General features: G+C 31.5%; 1 long non-coding RNA gene across 1 annotated transcript; it reads right to left on the minus strand.

Annotated features, from left to right (window-relative positions):
- Positions 1-18,728: 18,728 nt before the first annotated feature.
- LOC127718252 (uncharacterized) lies at positions 18,729-20,654 on the minus strand. Its single transcript, XR_007989662.1, has 2 exons — positions 19,974-20,654; positions 18,729-19,892 (listed from the first exon to the last, which is right to left on the minus strand). It is a non-coding gene; the product is annotated as an uncharacterized LOC127718252 (long non-coding RNA).
- Positions 20,655-22,568: the final 1,914 nt, after the last annotated feature.

Below are 22,568 nucleotides of genomic sequence, written 5' to 3' on the forward strand. Positions count from 1 at the left end.
ATCTTCAATCTAATTAAAATATAGTTCTCTGATTTCGTTATACTCATATGAGATCTACCATCGATGCATATAAATTTAAACTTCTGAAGGATTTCGCACGTGGCAGGTGCACTCGACTTCAATCTTAATTGACTTGACTAGGATTTTCAGTTTTCCTACCGAAGGTCGTTCATTCTCTACATGTACTCCGGCTTCCTCAACCAATTAAAACTGACCACCACGTTATAGCACAATAGTGCTAAAAGCAGCATTAAACACCAACCAATCAATCAATCAATCATGTTAAAAAAGTGTTGTTTTTGCTCTGTTTGTTTGAGCGCCAGTTTAAGCCGTAGCTGTGTCTACTTTATCTCTCTTCCTGTTGTAGCAAGCACCTTCTGACCCTGCTTTTCAAATTTTGTGCCGTTTTTTCCCCCTTTTTTAAGTTAGTGATCATCCTGTTGGTTGCTGTACTGTACAGGTTCTTTTATTGGGCGTTTTACCTTTACGACATATGAATTGATTTTTTGTTTCATATATTTTATGTCTGGGCCATGTATATCCGACTATGCGGTATTGGGTTTTTTCTCATTGTTGAAGGCCGTACGATTGCCTATAATTGCTTACATCCACTTCATTTGAACTTTGGTGGATAGTTGTCTCATTGGCAATTATACCATATCTCCTTATTTCTATATATATGGTCTCGAATGGCTGAAGATGAGGTTTGTAGCAAGTAAAACTGGTTATACCCCACAACATTTTTTACCCGTAATAAGTCAGGTTTCCTGGTCCACGGGTTGTTAGTTGTTAGTTGTTGTTTGCCTTTGTACTTTAGTTTTTGGGCGTTGGTGTGGTCTGTTGTAATGAACACTAGTTTTGGTAAATTTAATGTATTGAGGACAACTATTTAATTTTCTTGGGCGATATTGGGGAGGCGGCAGGGAGATGTTTAGATTGAATATCCTTGCTTTGTAAGAGTTGAAAATGAACAACTTTGCCCAAGATGGATGAACATGAATATTTTGTAACACAAAATGCAGGAAATAACAATGTACAAAAATGAAAATAAATTTGCTTAGCGACAATTGAAAAAGAATAGCAAAGCCTCAAATAATACTCCTGCCCCAAACGCCAGAATATCAAATGGTCATCTCCTTACACATTTGTGGCAGGTGTTTTATTTGTATAATATTATTTTCATTTTAAGATTTTATCCAAACTAATTCACTCATAATTTTAACTTATTTTATAGTTACAGTCTCATATCCTCAAATAATTATAATTCACAATAATAACATAACATTGTGCATTATGTTTTAGAAAAATCCTTAATTAGGACCCCGCATCGAGGATGCAGGAGCCCTACAGTTTTCACTTTGTCCGTCTGTCTGTATGTACGCGTCCGTCCGTCTGTCTTTGTAAGCGCAAAACTCCAACAGTGTAAGTATGAAGCCAATGCAATTTTGCACAGTTGTGCATAACATGTAGATGTGCATATTATATTTTGGTGAAATTTGGCTCATAAATTTCCTTAAGGATCCTACTAGGATTTAAATGAAAAAGGAATCATTTGGTTTAACGAAATGATTCTCTATGTCAAAATTATTGGTTGCCCACCATTAGCCATTACGAAAATTCTCACCAAAATGAATGTCATAGTTCTTGGATTTTAACAAAACATATATTAATTGAGAACACATCCTGAATTAATTGCTGGTATCAAAATTTACGAAAATTGACAACCTATGAACATTTGCTTTGTATGCATCAATATCTTTGCCTCACATAAAAACGTGCAAACGCGACCCATTGCTGACATTTCAGTTTTCTCTAGTTGTGATTGGCGGTCAACAATCGCGACGAATTCCTATATCAAATATTATTTCCGTATAAAATACAACAGCTAGGACTTCACATTCTATCCGTGACAATGTTAAAGAATGCATAGAAAAACAAACGAAAAGCTTGATATAACTTTTAATTTCATGGTTGTACAAGTAACATACAAATGTAATTATGTTATAGGGTTGTTAAAGCGTTGATTGTGTGCACATTTGTAAGATGCATACAAAATGTGCATCGGTCAACGCTTTTACATCAAAAATAAAATATTAAAAAGAAGCATTCAATTCTCAAATATAAACTTACTGTTTCTTTTGGTTAATCCGAAAGACCGGTATATTCATTATTATATTTTCATTAAAAGATATTCAGTGGTTGTCGTTTGTTGCTGTAATTCATATTTTTTTTTTCATTCATTTATTTGTACATAAATCAATCCGTTCGTTTTCTCGTTTGAATTGGTTTACATTTGTCATTTCGGGGCTTTTTATGGCTGACTATGAGGCATGGTATTTGCTAATTGCTGAAGGCCTCACGGTGACCTGTAGTTGTTAACTTCGATGCCATTTGGTCTCTGGTGGAGCGTTGTCTCATTTGCAATTATACCACATCTTCTTATTTATATATATATTAGTTGTATACAGTATTGACTTGTCATTCATTATATTTTACAGACAAAGTTTGTTGATAGCTCCGATATTGGCACACCACACATTTTAGGAGATCAAAGGACCAATCTGAATTTGTTTTGGATCATTGTAACATTTCTGTTTCGGACATTTTGATTAGTCCAGGCGTCCTTTGCAAAGCAATTAGAATGCGCAACCTGATTTACGAGGATGAGGCATACATTTCGAAATTGGTCCATGCCAGATAAAGGCAGACAAAAAAAAAAAAGAAATTAAATAACTGATGTTGTTTTTGAACATTTTTATTATTTATATTTACTTTTATCACATTGTTGTTTAAATGTCATAGCTATGAATATTGTTAGTAATTGTAATAATAACATCATATCCCGTATCTCAACTTTAATGCACCTTAACGATCATGTAATTAATCCTATTTTAATGTATAACAGTGAAATAAGGGGAATGTTTTCAACCACTTCAGTTGAATATAAGAAGAAGAACGACTACATTTTAGAATAAGTTTATTTAAAAGACATATCTGAAAAATCACAAACAAAATTTATGAAATATATTCTTGGGGCTATCAGAAAAGAAAGTAATTTTGCTGTTATGTCTGAATTAGGAAGATTTCCTATATATTTTTCAATTTTATGGGCAATGCTAAAATATGCTCATAGGTTAGAGAACACAAAGGATGGTTTATTATATGATGCATACTGATATTTGTAATAAAAAGTTACATGTTAAACATACTACTACATAGTTTTTCTAGTATTGATTTTTTAATGAAAGAACTAGATTTATCAAACTTAAATGTAAGTGTTGGCCAAATATGTACTATAGTTAATAATAAATTATGTAAACGTTTTCTGAGTTATTAGAGAAAATTTAGAGAAAATACTGTTGAATCAGCTAAAGGTAAACTCTTGACTTAGTTTTCATTTAAACATTTTTTTGGTACAAAAAATATCTGGGATTAAAAGAATTTAAAGAAAGACAAGCACTGTGCAAGATCATAATAAGTGCACACCCTTAAAAATAGAGACTGATAGATATGCAAAAAACTATATAGATAAATCACAAAGATTATGAAAAAAATACACGTTGGATAAAGTTGAAGACGAAGAACATTTTATGTGTCAATGTCCCCTTCATATTCTCTTTTATGATAAAATTTTGATAAGTTGTAAAAATTTCGAAATCTTAAACACAAATACAGTTTAATTTGCTTTTATTCCAGAAAACCTAGAGGTAATGAACATTATTGCAATGTATATTAATAAATGTTTTGAACTCAGAAAACTATCAATATAGTACAGATAATAGATATGTTTATATATATAACCCATTGAGACTTATTTGCCTGTTAATATTAAATATATTAGACTATTTTCATATTCCCGACTTTTGACTCCGGATTATATAATTTATCGACTGGCTACCTTGGACATCATGGTACCAAGTCAGGTAAGAGCAAGCTAAAGAAGTAAAACCAAGCTTTCAATCGGTACAATTTTGGGGGAAAATTACCTGCTTAACATTTTTTTTTTCACTACAAAATCATCGGAAAACAGTAAACTTTCCCCTCAAATTACACCGATTATATGTTTGGTTTTACTTATTTTGGTTGCTCTTACTTGACCGAGTACCATGATGTCCAAGGTATCCAGTCGACAAATTATAAAATCCGGAGTCAAAAGTCGGTAATATGAAAAAAGTCTATTGTTATGCTTTTTTACAAATAATTGACATTGACAATCATACCACATCTCCTTATTTTTATATTAAATACAATTAAGTTGTAATAAACTTTATTGATTGGTAATCTGATGCAATTTGTTTTCAAATCAGAAGTATATAAAGTTAATCATTCGCCTTAGACAATCAGCTCTTTATTCTTGGCACTGTATTAGACGAATCTAGAACAGAGCGTACCAGCACTTCGTCAACAAATCATGACACCACCCCAAACTTGAGGGTCTTACTCTAGTGATACCCCACCTAGCAAAAGACAGCGACTTGGGCCGTTCCCTCGTCCAACCAACGCAAGTGCTCCACCGACTTCTGGCAGATAGGGGATTGGTGCCAAATGACTATCTTAAAAGAAATCGACCAGTAATGGAACTGTAAATAATAATTTGAAATATAGATTGAACAACGATAACTTAAAGTTTTGTTTCTTAAATGTTTGTGGGCTGCTGTCTCCGGATTTCATTGACATTTTGCTTGCACATGATATCTGTATTTTTGTTGAAACGATGTTAACTGACTTAGATAATTAAAACCTACCAGACGATTATATCTATATTTTTTTGACTATGTAAAACGTTTGGACTATGTTTAATTTCTGTACTGGTTTTATCGCTTCAAAAAAGATTCGAAATGCCTTCATATATAAACTAACTAGAAAAAATTTCTTGAACACATGTTCAACGCAAAAAATATTAAAAAAAAATCTCCATAGAATATGAAGGCCTTTCTAATCTTTTTGAAGCGATAAAGCCAGTACAGGAATTAAACATAGTACAAACGTTTTACATATACAGTTATTTAGATACTACAACAGATACGAACCATGATTACAAATGTAAGATCATACATTTCGTACTTATTTTTCCCCAAGCTTGGCTTTTACAAAGTTAATAAGTAAAACTCAACGGACTTTTATGTTAAAAGTGCAGCATTTATTCCAAAATCTGTGTTTTCATAAAACCTTCCATGTTTATTTTTCATTTAAACAACCCCATTCTATTTTTGTACGTCCGAGCCTATTACCCACTAATCAAGCGCGGAGCCAGCCATTTTTAAAAGGGGTTTCAACACGTGCAAGTCATATAAACAGGGGGGTTTCCTACCATATATTCCCATACAAAAGCATTAGTTGTTAAACAAATAGGTTTTTTTTTATCCCCGGACCCCCACCTCCCACCACTAACTAATGATCGCTGGTTAGAATATTGTATGATTATAATTATTCAACATGTATATGAAATAAATTATCGTTCAAACAATTTCATAGAATCACTTACTTCTAAAAACGAATGATTAACTTAATATATTTGTGATTTGAAAACAAATTGCATCAAATTACCAATCAATAAAGTTGTACTTTATTGCATTTTGTATTTTATATAAAAGAACATGAAAACTTTATTGTGTATATATGATAAAATATTGGGTACGAGTTGATAAAAGTACGAGTTGGTAGAAGTACGAGTTGGCTAAGGTACGAGTTGACATGGATCCACAGCGACCTCGTGCGGAATATTGTGGAACTATTTCATTCTTGATTTGTAAAGTTCTTCAAAGACTCATCAGTAGCGCTCAATTCAAAACAGAAGGAAGGCCGAATCAGTTATGAAGTTGAAGAGCATTTTTCAGTAATTTAAGAAACTTTATAACCGTCCGTTTTCATCCTCAGAAAATTTATAATTTTGACGAAAACATTGAAAATATTGTCATAAAATGGGTTTAACAAGTTTAAGTTAACAGGAATATATCAAACATCAAATAGTGTATTTGCCAATTACCGATTTGATTCTGTTATTACAAACTTTTAAGATAAGTTGTTTCCCTTTGTCAATTAAAGACAATCGGAAAAAATTGACTATTGTCCATGCAAAGCAACTTGAGGTAAATGGAAGCGATATATTATTTAAATCAATTTTTAAGGAAAAAGGTCTATTGATTTCAAAAGTTTTTAGCTTAACAAAATAATGAATGTAACTAAATTTTTTGAAAAACTAAAAAATACACACATAATGCTAATTTTTTTATTAAAAATGATTATTTGGCAAACTTGGTGGTACTATAGAAAGCTGCATAACTCTTTGACTTTATGTTGGAGAAATGTTTAATACAAAGTTACTTTAGTAGTTCCTTCCCCTGTTGTTATAAAATTTGGGAACTTTTACTCCCATCCCTCCCTGTATAACTCATTTCTATAATAATATCTTGTTCTCGTCCTGAATATTCATGACATATTTGCTACTGGACGTTAAGCAACCAACAATCAATCAATCAATAATTTCAATAATACATTTTTAAATTATTCTAAAATCTACATATTTTAACTTTGTGTGATTGGGGTATTGTGAATATTCAACATACATTGGTAAGGCACATACATATTTTTACTTAAATGAGTTTGATATAAAAGATGTCAGTTTTATATTCGAACGTAAACCCGCGAATGTAACTCTATCTTTAATGGGATTGGTCAATAAGGTTTTGTCCTTATAAACATATATGTTGTTTAAATATGATTTATTGATTTAGTTATACATGTTTATCATTTTGTTGCTTCTTCGTCATTTTAATAATAAATGACAGTTTTCAACTCATACAAATTGTTTATTTGTCATTCCTTCATCCCATCAAACAGAGCAAGCCTGTGTTGACAAAAAAGCATATATAAATTTGTTCTTTAATTCCCCTAGCTCTTAATTGTCAATGAACATTTATGTCCCTCCCAAGGGAAACAACTCGTACCAATGGATAATTTGTTACAGGGTCAAATACGGAATTGGCAAATAGACTATTCCCTCACAAAACATTATCAAACCCTTGTGATATCTGCACAGACAATTATGTTATTTTCTTAGCTCAAAAATCATTATTTTGAAGAGATTATAAACATTTATCACGTCATAAAAGGACGGTTAGCGAAGCATGTAAAATTTTGGGAATATATTGGCGCAAATTCCTTTGTTATTGACACAATTAGAAACGGTTATATCATTCCATTTATTGACCCACCGGTTAAAATGTTCTTTAAAAATAACAAATCAGCACTATTGAATGAATCAATTGTCAATCAGACTGTTTCAGAGTTAGTTTCTTCAGGTTGTGTAGTTGAAGTAGCATTTCAACCTCATGTTGTCAATCCCGTAAGCGTAGCGGTACAAAAATCTCCCAAAAAAACGGCTTATTCGATTAATCAGTTTTAAACAAATCAATAAAAAATGACAAAATAAAATTTAAAGCTTGGAAGATAGCAGTTCATTTTCAGAAGGATTCGTACATGTATAAATTTGATTTAAGTTCTGGATATTTTCACTTGGACATTTGCTTTTCTAGGATTCAGCTGGAACAATAGATTTTATTGTTTTACAGTTCTAGTATTTGGTATATGTACGGGCCCATACATATTTTCAAAATGTCTGAGACCTATGTTAAATATTGGCGTGAAAACGGTCTAGACGTGGTATTGTACCTTGATGATGGTTTTGGTATGTGTACAGATAAATCTAAATGTATTGCAGATTCAAATTTTGTTAAGAAATCTTAAGAAGATGTCGGGTTTCTTATAAATCAATGATAGTCAATTTGTTCACCTGTACAGTCATTGGAATGGCTCGGTATTGTTTCCATGTACTTACAAAGTGTTATCAGAACTGAATTTCTGGTTAGATAACATTACTAGTTTAAACTATGAATTATTGAGTCATTACTCAAAGTCACATTTTTTCACTCTGATGCCAGTGGTATAGAGGCTGGTGCATATTCAGTATAACTTGACCAGGAAGTTGTTCATAACATGGGACTCTTCTGAAGCACAAGAAAGTTCAACATGGAGGGAGTTGAAAGCTATATAGAGCTAGCCTTGCTATCTTCAAAATTGTTTTTGAAGGCAAAACGCTTAAATGGTACAAGACAATCCACAGAATGCATCAATATGTTAAGACTTAATCATTAAAGGTAGTTGATATCAAGATGTTATAAAAAATTTAAGCATTTAAAGGAAGTAGAGATGAAACAAATAATTTTCAAAATATTATTTTTTTAATTGTTATAATAGAAATAATAAAATAAAATAATAGAAAGTAATATTCTGAAATGTATTTGCATTGAATTTGCCTTAGATTTAATCTTTTTACACACAAAAAAAACATAAATTTAAGGAGTATATTGTGAAAGATGGCAGAAAAAGGGGGGTAACTCTTTTTTATTTATTTTTTTTTGTCAAACAACTTTGCAATACACAAATTATTTATGACCTTAAGCTAAGGTAATTGGTGTTAATTAACAGTGTGTTTGACACCAAAGCTGTCAAGTGATGCCATGTACTTAATGGGTCACTTAATTTCACAGTTAACACAGCTAGTTGAATTTCCTGTCCAGGAAGAATTACGAATTTGCCGGTATTTCAAAGGAAAATCACTTATGAAATCAGTTTAATGGCTCAAGAATCAAGGTAAAACGGGTCATTTTCCGAATTCCCGAGTTATTTAATGACCCGGCGGGTATTTAAGAAATTCTGAGTGAGAGGTGAAATTTACGGGTGTCACCCGAAGGATCCGGGTCAGTTGACAGGTATGGCATTATATTATTGTGTACCCATATATAGTCATAAATCGATTCTGAACTATGTCTATCAATTTTGACTGTACTTGCATGTACAAAAATTTGTATTATAAATGTGAAGACTGAAACTTCCCTTGAAAAGTGTCAGTTGAAGATATTTGTATAGCATTCGAGCGAATAAAACTTCAATTGTAGATATATCGAACCTGATATAAACCATGATTTACATGTACAAACTTTATAATCTATTTATAGACATACATAATTATTTAAAACGGGTGATGGCAGTGAACTGCATGAATTGGATGATGACCATTTCAATGCCTTCATTATAATTTTCTGAATGTTTTCGTCTAAAAGATGTGAGATTTTCCGTCCGTAAATAAGTCTATTTATAAGTAGCGTGTGCATATCTTTTTCAATGGTTTGAATGTTTACTTTTTTTAAAACCCCGCAAAAAATACAACATGGATGGATGCGTTCTAGTATTGTTTCGAAATTTTCCACTAGTAATTGTTTGGTATTGTAGTAAAAAGCTGTTTACCAAGAATACTTTAAATGTACTATTATTATAAGATATTTATCTCGGATATCTATATTGAAAACTATCACCTGCTGTACATCACAAAATATCAAAAACAAAGTACGTATGTTCGAACATCAACATGAAGATTTTCGTCCAATCAGAGAACAGATCAGCGACAACACCTACGCCGTTACCATAGTTTAGCATCAATGTTTGGCGGACAATTCGAAACTATAGCGATTACGTCGGAAAAAGTAACTGTTAAAATATAGTTATATCCTGTATACGACAAACTTGTTATTCGAAAACAGGTTAATTTGCTTTTCTTTTTACACACACGCTTACAATCATTTAATTCTGAAAATTGGATACTCGATTGGAGTTCATGTTATTTTTATCAATGAAACTTCCATAGACGTTATGTTCAAAATACTGTTTACATCACAGTTCAATTTGGAGTTCTCATTGCGGTCCGCGTTAAATCCATGTCGATTTCATTCAAAAACAGATTCAACGATCGGGATCGAAAAAAACTACGTTTAAGCTCAATGAAAACTGCAGGATAAAAAACAATATTCGTACAGTGTAGGAAAATACAAAATTTATTTGTACTCGCTACAAAAAAGGAGAAAAGCTCGTCGAGTCTCGTTTTTCTATCTGTTTCTAAAGCACTTCAAATAAATTTCATATTTTCCTACACTGTACGGATATGGTATATATTTCATCTCATCACATATTCCTGACGGTGTCTGTCCATTTTAGGCTGTACAAGGTTGTCGTTATCAGATTTTTATTTTTTCGTTATTAATAATTTGAAAAATTCGGCAGTTGATAAATAGAATTTTTTTTATCAACCTATTTTACTTTTGTACCCATGTTGGAAGTAAACGTGCACAGATTCCTTTAAAATCAGCCAAATTTAACTTTTTATTCTAACCGACAGACGTTAGAAGTTAGAAAAGATTGTTATTGTAACAAAGTTATTTTATTTTCACCAAGTCTTGCGTAATTCATCGGTACGATCTGGTAAGAATCTCTTCTTAGACTTAGGATTGATCCCTGGCAAGAACAAGGTCAATTCAAATTGAGACTATTACAATTACCCTTATAAATATATTAGTCCTAGATTCAAAAATGTGAAAATTGGTATGTATATATACTGCTTCTGCAGAAGGTAAAGGCATTTATGAGAAAATGCAAAGAAGGTTTGCCCCAGAATAAGTATAATGTTTAGGTGGGTACACGTAGTTCAGCAGACTGTTACTTTTCCATCAGAATTTGCATATGATGTAATAAATTTATTTGTCATTAATGGCCATTCTTAACATGAGAGAACATACGTCTTCTAGGGATCCAGGACATATGAATTGAACCCACTTTCTCCTACTGAGAGTACGACTCGACAAAAGGTGCAAGCATTAAATATTCTACATGTGATGAGAAAGTGCTACGTTCCTGTATGAAATAGACTTATCCATTTCGTATGGATTTCGCTCTTTTGTGGACGGTGTTGAGGCTGATAATAACTACCGTGCCTCCCTCTCTGTGAATTTGCAGTTTGTTCTCATTTTATGTCCAATCCAGCTCCTCTTTTCGTTTCATTTCGTCCATTTCATTTTCATGGTTTTGGTATAATAATTTATGTCAGCCAAGGCATAAACACCAAGAAGCAATTGATGTAAAAATCAAACTGTTAAATAAATGTTGACCTTGGGATATAAAATATATGAAGTACAGCCACCAATATTATGTGCGGATCCGGACGGCTAGATTTCTTTTCAGTAGGTTGAGTACCTTAATCTTGCTAGCAGTTATTAATATATAAGTAAGTAAGTAAGTAAGTATACTAATTAGTTTATTATAGTGACTTGTGAACATACATCAATAAATGTAACGCAATTTAAAAGTTTGTATAGTCAATATTGCACCCTGCCCTTTAGACATCATTAAGGAATTCTTTTTTTGATGATGCCTACCCATGCCTTGTATGGTTGGGTAGGGAGGTAAGCATTTTTATATTTTGGGGCAAACAACATTACTTACATGTTTTAAACAAAGTTAGAGCAAGACAAAATCTTTTAAAAAATTTGAAACAATTTGTGTCATAACATTTTTTGGGAAGACTACTTTTTAGGTGGGTAGGTAGGCAACATCAAACAATTTAAATTTTTCTGTTGTATGTTTTGTTTTTTGGAGAATTTAGTGTTGATGTTAAAGTTTTGATTGTTCCTTTAAATATTTCCATAACTTTTGTATATAATTGTTGAACACCGTATGTATCATTTTTCTCTATCATTGTCTATTCACTGTATTATTGGGCCATTATTCTCTATTCTGTAAACCCCATCCAGTCCCTCCTAAATGTTCAACTAATTTAGTTTCTACATTATCTCATGGCCTAATTTCTTATTCTTCCGTCATTTATTTGACATTTCCCTTCGTTCAACCAAGAATTTTGATAGGGAGACTACAAAATCGCTTAGTTCACCAACGAGCGATTGCGCATTGAAGACTGCGGAACGTATTCAGAATCGGTCGTACGTATATTGGCGGGCTTAACTTCGCAATGCGTCTTCCAAACAAAAATTCATTTTCAGAAGTAAAACGTAAAAATAAAAATATTTTGGATGCGAAATGGAAAGTATAAGCAAACATAAGTGTTAAACAGAATAAAAAAAATAACGAATATCAATCCTTAACAATTATCAAGACTTATTATAATTAATTGGTTCCTTTTCAAAAACAGTCACTAGCACTAGGGATAGGAGACATTCAAGTTTCGATTGTAATTTTAATTGTACTATTGTGGTCTTTGTCGACTGTACGTGTAATTTCTGTTTATGCAACATTGTATTTATTTTAATATGTATGTATATGCAATTAATCTATTTGTTGGTGTAATTTGTGCTTAATAAACATTTTGAAATTTCTACTTTATTCTTACTGAATGTTTGTGCATTGTTCAGCATCTATAATTTCAAAGTGATATATGTTGCTTGAAATCGTAGCTACATCATCCGATAACACAAACGCAGTTTCTTAATTATAGGATCCAGCCTTTCGGTTAATTCTGTTGTTGTCTTTCCCTTATTATAATGTTTTATAAATTTACAATGTAGTTGTCTACTGTTGTCATAGTATATTTGCCTAAGTCGAGATGTTTTTTTGTAACGATGTATCGTTAGGTTGTAGCTCATGTGCATATTCCACATATCTTATTTTTTTAGAATCTTTTCTATTGTTTATGATCTTAATGTTTAAACAGTTTCCCAATTGAAGTTTATGACCCCACACAAGGGGTATGAGGGCTATCAGAGAAGTAATACTACCATTGTTTTCCCCTATTAGTCTTTGTTAAATTGGCACTTTTCAAAAAATTGTTAAAAAAAAAGAAATACTTGGCATGAGTAAACCTTTATCCTGTCCAGTACTACAGACAAAATTTCGCATACATTTCATTGCATAAAAGATAATAACCATCACCGAATTTAATCGATCAAATGTTCACCCCCTTTTTCCTGTTTACAAGCTTTAGTAACCACAGAAAGGTAGGCTAAGTATTTGAGAAAGGTTTCAATAAATAATTCCGGATGGTCTTCTCCATCAAGTTTCCAAAATATTTTATAGAAACACCAAGTAAAAAAAAGAATGGTTATTTGAAACACCCAAGATGATTCAGAATTTTTTTTTCTGCAATGAAATGCAGGGTTAACTTCCTACAACTGTCAAATTCAATGGAATATTTTTTTTCGACCCTTTTTCATATGAAACATGATGTTACGTACTATAATTTGGGGTTTTCCACCTCAGGGGTAATACATATGCAATATGTGTTGAGAAAGTGCCACGTTCCTGGATGGAAAAGACCCTCCGGAATTATTTATTGAAACCTTTCTCAAATAATTAGCCCACCTTTCTGTGGTTTCCTGTGCCAGTTTTTTTTTTCATTTTGTGTCAAATCTGGTAATATTATGCTAAAGTGTTAATATATAATGTCCCAGGTCCAATCTAATCATGCTAATCACTCATTTCATTTCATATTCATTTTATATCATCAGTTTGATGTTGTTTTGTTTGATATAGCCTTTTAGAGATGTTGTCCACGGAGCAAAAACACATACAATCAATGAATGAAATAAACATTTACATGTGCCTGTCCTAAGTCAAGAACCTCGTCAGTAGGTGTCGCTTTATGTCATATCTCAATGATTATTGCTATTTGGACAATTTGATGATATATCAATGAAAGAACATTTAGTTTGTGAGCACGCAGCCGCTCAAATACCCCACACACCAACATTGTAACTGGGCAAACAAAATCTCACCAGATTCCCAAGTTCAAAGACTCATAACTGAGGGCCTGGGTGGGGTTTACAGAATAGAGCATAATGGGCCAATGCTACATAAATATGGGCCAAACAAATAAAGAAAAGAAAAAAATAGGTAAAAAGGAGAATAATGGGCGATATTTATAAAGAGTAGAGACAAATTATTTAAATAAACTGTTGACACAAAGATATGTCTCGCCTGTCGGCATAACATTCAGAAAATAGACAATCTGATGGACAGCAACATGATTTATTATTTCAGTCGCTGGACCATTATCTAGTAGGCAGGGCCTGAAAATAATCGTCAAACTGATAGGATAAGTACTGATAGTAATGCAACCTTAAACAAAATATCATTGATCTATCACAACTGAGTAGTTCTTATCAAACTGACTTAAGCAGAACACTTAACATTGAAAATTGCTAATTAATTCAAAGTCACTGGGCCATGACCTAGGGGAGGGCCTCACAATAATTGTCAAACTAGTATGTACCGATAGTAATGAAACTTTTTATTAAATATTAAAGATCTATCACAAGTATGTCGTATCAAACTAACTTAATCAGAAAACTTAACATTGAACATTGCTAATTAATTACAGTTGCTGGACTATGACCTAGGGTGCAGGGCCTCGAAATAGTCGTCAAACTGATATGTACTGATAGTAATGCAACTTGATATTAAATATCAATGATCTATCACAAGTAGTTCCTATCAAACTAACTTGAGCAGACAACTTAACAATCGTTTTCCGCGACTTTCGTCGAAGGCGAGACTAAAATTATGCAGTATAGAATTGAATTCGAATGACCCCATCCAGACCCTCATAACTCCTACAAAATTCAACCGATGAAAATTTCTTGTGGATAAGCAGATCTACATATCATATCCTCATTAACTACAAAGTTTTATGAAATTATTTTGTGTGGTTTTAGAGAAGTTGCACTGACAGACTGTTGCAGTAGTATATTTAGGTCAAAATTCTAAGCATAACTCTTAGATAAAACATTGAATCATAATTTTCTGTCGATATGCACATCTACATTATATGTCCTTATTATCTACAAAGTTTCATGAAATTCTGTTCAGTGGTTTTAGAGGAGCATAACTCCCAGAAAAACATTGAATCATAATTTCCTGTCGATACCCAGCAAACACACGACGTATTAACGACGTTGGCTGGAGGTCGTATTAACGTCGCGTCATAGAATTACGTTATGATAGCGTCGTGACAACGTACACAAAGATAACTTTGAGCACTGACGAGTATGTAACGTTGTGGGATAACGTTGGTACAGCATTGCTTGGAGGTAAAAGTTATTCCTATAATTGACAACATGTCTCCAACGGTGTTACAACGTTCTGTACATATATAGTTCTGACAACGTTGTCACAAGATTGCAGAAACTCTGTTATATGATTTTATTTTTGTCTTATATATGCAATATAAGTTGAGTAAAAAGTAAAACAAATACCATACCTTAATAAAACATTTAGGGACTAAACATTATTTTTCTGTTTCACAGTACGAAAGAAGTTGAACTAATGAACAAAAAGCAGTGAAATATAGTTTTAAATATAGTTCTTATCTCCCCTTCTTATACCACAGTTTAAACAATTTAGGTTTTGGTGATCATTTTAACCCTTTTGCTTACTGTATCTTTTATAGAAAATTTTATTATTTCTTAGTAATATAAAAAACAATTAATGCAAAAAATAAAAAAATATGTAAAACCAATCTGAAATACAAAAAGAAATTAATCATAGTATCATAAAGATAAAAAAAAAAATATAAAGATAAAAAAAATCAGCTTATCATTGACACGAGTGAGGTAAATCAGTCTCTGATGACTAACTGATTTCCTCTGTCTTAGTGATAAGTTTGGCTTTCGCATAACTAAGATAGTCAAAACATCGAAAACTAGCTAGCCTTCTAAAATCTAAAGAAATGGAAATAAATGAAATTCTTAGAAACAATAACAAATAAGCATATACGTATACAAATAAACTAAGAGGAGGTATTTTGTTTCGTATTTCTGTACTATCATCTGCTGTCTAGAAAACACCTAAAAGAAACAGTCTGAATTATTACACCGTAACAACATTGTGTGGATGGTGGCCAGGTCGTGTCTTGGAGTCTACAAAATAACGTTGTATTCACGTCATTTTGCAATGTTGTCACAACAGTAAACTAAAGTTGTCACAACGTTGTAACAACGATGAATTGTTTGCTGAGTATGCTCCGTGTTGAAGGCCGTACTTTGACCTATAATTGTTTACTTTTTACACATTGTGACTTGGATGGAGAGTTGTCTCATTGGCACTCATACCACATCTTCTTATTTCTATGCACATTTACATAGTATTTCCTAATTATCTACAAAGATTCATGACATTCTGTGTATAGTTTCAGAGGAGTTGCGATGACAAACTGTTGCAGTAGTATATCTAGGACAAAATTGTAAGTTGAAAGGGTCATAACTCTTAGAAAATAAATTGAATCATAACTTTTTGTCGATATGCAGATCTACAAAATTTGTCCTTATTATCTACAAAGTTCCTTGAAATTCTGTTGTGGAGTTTCAGAGGAGTTGCGATGACAAGAACAGGACTGACTGATTGACAGACGGATCAAAAACATTATACCCGTATCTTGGTGTGTATAATACGCACTTTTTTACCCCAATTTTTTTTTATTACTAACTTTTTTCTTCTTCATTATTGTATGTATTCAAGACGTTTTTCATTTTATCTATTTATTTAAAATTTGTAATAATATTTTTTCCTTCTTTATTGAATATTCAAAGTACACAGGTGTGACATCCTGCATGAGTGAGCTAAAAGGGTAATTAAGCATTAAGTATGGGTGTGCAGCAATAGAATAATCATGTCAACTTTTGACAGGTGTTCAATATATTAACCTGAGGCAGTGCTCTAAATGAACATGATCAATGAAAAAGAAAACATCGGATTAATGAGTTATAAAATTTTGATTACTGCTAATCAATTTAGAAAAATAAAATGCTTCGCTGGGCGCAGCTTGATACGACCGCAGAGGTCGAACCCTGAACAGTTGGGGCAAGTATGGACACAACATTCAAGCTTGATACAGCTCTGAATTTGGATTGTGATTTGACACAGCATCGGTTTCTGACACAGAAAGAATGCCCCAACTTGGACAAACTTGAAAACTGGGCCAAAAATCAAAAATCTAAATACATGTTTAGATTCAGCATATCAAAGAACCCCATATATTCAATTTTTGTTAAAATCAAACAAAGTTTAATTTTGGACCCTTTGGACCTTAATGTAGACCAATTTGAAAACTGGACCCAAAACTAAAAATCTAAATACACGGTTAGATTCGGCATAACAAATAAATAAATGTGGTCAAAGATTTTACAAATCTAATGCGCCATACTGTGCAATTAAAGATTACTTCTTGAAATTTTTCAATATTTGAAATTTGAAAAAAAAAAATATTTGAAGGATAATTCTTTTTAACTTCTGAAATCTGAAATGAGAAAAAATTGACCCCCCACAATTTCTTTTTACCCCCCCCCCCCCTTTTTTCCCCCAAAAAATTCTTTCCCTCAAGATATGGTCATAATCTCAATTCATATTTCCGATGGAGTTTGCAACCATAATTACCCATTTAAATTTACCATAGTGCTAACTTAATCTATTTTATAATAGAATTTAAAATATAGTGTCAAATCTTTCATATGGATTTTTTTGTAAAAAAAAAAGATGCAACATTTGCAGATATTTTTACTGGTCTTCCTTTATAAATATGCATTTCTTTAAACATAATTTAAAAGCAGTGTAAGGGAAGTAACCAAAACGTTGTATTTGGATTACCTCCCTTACACTGTTTTAAATTATCTTAATTGTTCATTAACCATTACTTTATACATAATTTAAAAGCAGTGTAAGGGAGATAATTTCAATGATGTATTTGATTTATCTCCCTTACACTGCTTTAAATTATGTTTTGTACTAAAGTATTTGTTAATTAACCAGGACAACCTTGTTTTTCCCCCTTTTTTGCCCCTAATTCCTAAACGGTTTGAGCCATAACCCCCTAAAGCAAATCCTAACCATCCCTCCGAGGTATGGAAACTTGTAGTATAATTTCAGAGAGATCCATACACCGTTCCACAGTTATTGTCTGGAAACTAGAAAATGCTTATTTTTGGCCCCTTTTTCCTTAACTGTTGGTACCATAACCCCCAAAATGAATCCCCACCTTCCTTTTGTGGTATTGAACCTTATGGTAAAATTTCAAAGAGATCCATTGACTTAAACTAAAGTTAGAGTGCGAAAACCAATGTGTCTTCGGAAGACGACGACGACGCCAACGTCATACCAATGTACAGCCGCAAAAAATGTTTGCGGTCGTATAAAAATGTTTGAGCTCTAATTTCTTTTGTTCTATAACATTCCAATTATTTCTTTTTATAATATTTGAACATTGCATCAGTTTGGACAAGCTTAGACAAACATTGATTTCAAAAGGAATCTTAAATTAATAACTTTACTTTTACAAAATGTTAATTACATGATAAAAGCTTTACCATTTTATTTTACTGGCTCTAAATTATTTAATTTGACAAAAAATATTACAAAAAAAGATTTGATTGAACAAACAATCTTATATATCATTTTTATCTTTCAATAGACGTAAATGTAGATTAAATACATGGTTTTTCAGTGAAGTAGACTTTAAAAACTGCGTCCTAAACACTGCTAAATACGGTATCCTTCAATTACCAAACCACTACTTTGTTTTGCCAAATAAACAAATTTAAGATTCATTTTTGCCAAAGTTTTATCAGTTTCTCTTGGACTTTTGAGTTTTTAATGTACCTTTGGTATATTCTGCATCTTTTTTATGGCACATCTTGTTTCTGTTTAAATTATTCACAATTTTTTCAGACTCAGGATGATTTGGAGCTTGACATATTACATAGACACATGTATATTGTGAAAGACAGTATGTTGCTCTAGTAAACAATTACCTAACATAATTAAGGTTATTTTGTCTTTTGGTAGCTGTCTCACTGATGTATAACCTATGTCTCCTTTTCTTCATATACACAAAAATAAAGTTAAAAAGATAAAGTTTATTTATAACAGAAAATGAAATGAAAATATCAAATACTAACAATAATAGAAACAGATAATTAATACATTGAAGTAAAAACCTGAGCTTCTGCTCAAACTTGAATGTATTCCCTGATTGTAAATAAATATATACACTTGTATAAAAAAACATTAAAATCCTTTAAGATCCTGGATAGAAATCAACATAATAAGTTAATTGTTAGCAATGTAACAACATTTTTTTCAACTTGTCAAAAGTTTTCCATAAACAAATGAACTTTTTTTCAATTACCCCTCCCCTTTAAAGAAAAGCAACAGCAAAAAACTAGAAAAAATGCCAAGCCCCTATTTTCAATGTTTATAAAATAAAAAGAAGTCAATAATACACATACACAAATAGATAGTAAGTAGTTAATAGTAAAAGAACTAATACAGCTGACAATGCAGTATGGGTTTTACTCATTGTTGAAGGCCGTACGGTGACCTATAGTTGTTAATTTCTGTGTCATTTGGTCTATTGTGGAAAGTTGTTTTATTGGCAATCATACTACATCTTCTTATTTTTATATGATGTGGGTAAACATTGACCATAGTAGAATATACAGGATTAGTGAAAATATCCTTTTTTTACATGATTAAACTCTCATTATGGTAAACATCATATTTTACTCCCATTATCATACAGAAGTTTTGAAATAGAGACTGTTTCAAAGTGGAGAGTTAGAAAGTCATAGCATGTGACATTTTTCTATTCATCTGTCTAACCTCTCTAACAGTGAATCAACCAATTGAAAAGATTTTAACATATTTCCAGTTAAAATATTTTCACTTTTCCATTTTGACACCCTCACTATGATGAAAACCTATGGTCAGGTGACATGTGACATATGAGAAATGTGTCACAAAACAATAAATATTAATACAATGTGTAGTATGTATATAACAAATATATACTATTGCACATCAAGGTTAACAGTATTTCCACGGTTGCACATCAATATTAACAGTATTTTCAAGGTTGCACATCAATAGTTACAGTATTTCCATAGTTGCACATAAATTATGATCAACAGTATTTCCATGGTTGTACATACATATTCACAGTACTTCCATGATTAAACATCAATATTAACAGTACTTCCATGGTTGCAAATCAATCTTAACAGTACCTCCATGATTGAACATCAACATTAGCAATATTTATCAATATTAACAGTATTTCAATGGTTGGTCATCAATGTTAACACTACATTATTTCCATGGTTGCACATCAATGTTAACACTACAGTATGTCCATGGTTGCACATCAATGTTAACACTACAGTATTTCCATGGTTGTACATCAATGTTAACACTACAGTATTTCCATGGTTGTACATCAATGTTAACACTACAGTATTTCCATGGTTGCACATCAATGTTAACACTACAGTATTTCCATGGTTGCACATCAATGTTAACACTACAGTATTTCCATGGTTTCACATCAATATTTAATGGATAACTACACCATGCAATAACAGACAGTAATGGACAGAAATCTACATATTATTATATTTCTCTATTCATTTTAGTCTGATTCAATGTATAAAAACAAACAAAATATTTATGATAAATAAAAAGTAAAATAATAAAAATGTATATTTGTATAAAAAAACAAGTACATATATTTCAAAAATAAATTGGTGGTCATAGGTTATTGACATTTTCTGGTTAAAACATTGTTAAAAAGAAACATTACTGAAATCAGTTTCCTAACTTATATAATCTTTTCAAATTCCTAAAAAAATATAATGTCTACAGAAAATGCTCTAACAACTTACTGCTATTTAATATACAACATTTTTATCACAAAAAAATAGTATGGGCCAGGATTTTTACTTCACAAATTCAATAAAATAACAATATTTTCATTAAAAAAGTTTTTTAAGGTGGTGGGTTTGATGTAAAAAATAAAAAAGTTTGTTAAGGTGGTGGGTTTGATGTAAAAAATAAAAAAGTTTTTTAAGGTGGTGGGTTTGATGTAAAAAATAAAAAAAGTTTTTTAAGGTGGTGGGTTTGATGTAAAAAATAAAAAAGTTTTTTAAGGTGGTGGGTTTGATGTAAAAAATAAAAAAGTTTTTTAAGGTGGTGGGTTTGATGTAAAAAATAAAAAAGTTTTTTAAGGTGGTGGGTTTGATGTAAAAAATAATGCCAATGTACCTTCCAAACCTTAATAAAAATTTGTCGAGAAACTTCCTAGAGTTTAAAGCCAATAGGATAACTGTTTACCACTATTTTCCTAGGAATCATCAATGACATAAGCTTATGACGTCATCATGTTCTCACACTACTCAACTGAGAAAAACCATTCTCAGTCCAGTACAATGTAGCTTGATATGGAAAATTATCTCACAAAAAGATCAAAGCAAAATTTAAGAAAACAGTGATAAATATATAAATATCATTGTATATTGGGGAAAAAAATCAATAGCAATAATCACAGATAATGTGTATTATACCTTACAATATAAATCTTAAGTAAATATATATAGCTATACTAGTAAACAAATTTCAATGATTGTAAAGTTTTTGTACAATTATCTTGAGAGTGCCCTGAGATTTTACATGCATTTGATTGTCTAGTTAACATTTGTAGCACACTATATGAATAAAACATAGCTGAGAGGGTGATAGAGCAGATTGTTACCCCGAGAAAACATTGTCAACTGAGGCAAAGCCAAGGTTGACAATGTCTTTTCGAGGGGTAACAATCTGCTCTATCACCCTCTCAGATATGTGTTATTTAATTTATTATACTGATTCGAATGTTCTGTTATTACTGTCTATTAAATTTCAAATTTAAAGTAATAAACTATAAGCGCACGCTTGAGCAAGCGTCTCCGTGAAGGGTAATAGAGTATTTGTCATGGGATAGAGTAAATTGTCTCCCTCGTATTAACCAATCAAAATCTGGCATTTTGACATGAAGTATAATAAATAAAATTATTCCAAAAGGTAATTGCACATGTAACTGATTGTAGTTCACTAAAGTTTCACATGAAATTCACATCGTTTTTTTTTAATAAGATTAATTGAAGATAATCATGTTCATTGAAAAAAAATTATCTTTACAGTATAATATATCTTTTCTATTACATATATAATATTATATATTCAAAGCATGTCCAATATATGTTAATTATTTATGCCCAATATGTCTAAATTTTTGGAAAACAATGTTATTATGTACGACAAACAACATTTTGTAAGTATATATAGGAAGAAAAGCCAGGCTCACCCCCATTTTACTTATTTCCTAGCCAGTACAAATAAATTATCTCTTTCCCAACATTTTACACACATCCCACAAGCAGGATACCAGTTTATTTCAGGATAAATACACACATATTACAAGAGATAAATGCATCCTGAATGGTGTGCTAGTATTACACTCAATTTAAATACAGCATTGAAAGTTCATTATCAGAATGATGATTGCCAAGTATAAAGTTTTGTTATTTATGGATTTAACCAACAATATATCCAGCAACACAAGCCATTTGTTTTGTAGACACAATGACACTAGGCCAAACCTTAAACTAATTTTGATCTTTATAGCCAAAGGACCTGAAAGGTCTGAGATGGTTAGTGAGTGATTTATGAAAATTTATAAATTTTGAAATCATAATTTTTCAATCAGACCTTAAAATCTTATCATGATTTTGTTTTTTTTTTTAAAGGCATAATAATTTTTATTTAAACCTGATCTCTGATTGTTTTTGTCATTTGAATTTGGGTCACTTTCTAGAATCTGCATTTAAAGTTTTGACTATGAACTAATCTGAAAAAGGCTAATTGAGAGG

Source organism: Mytilus californianus, unplaced genomic scaffold (assembly GCF_021869535.1).
Source record: "Mytilus californianus isolate M0D057914Y unplaced genomic scaffold, xbMytCali1.0.p SCAF_10, whole genome shotgun sequence".
In the NCBI taxonomy this organism is placed as follows: domain Eukaryota; kingdom Metazoa; phylum Mollusca; class Bivalvia; order Mytilida; family Mytilidae; genus Mytilus; species Mytilus californianus.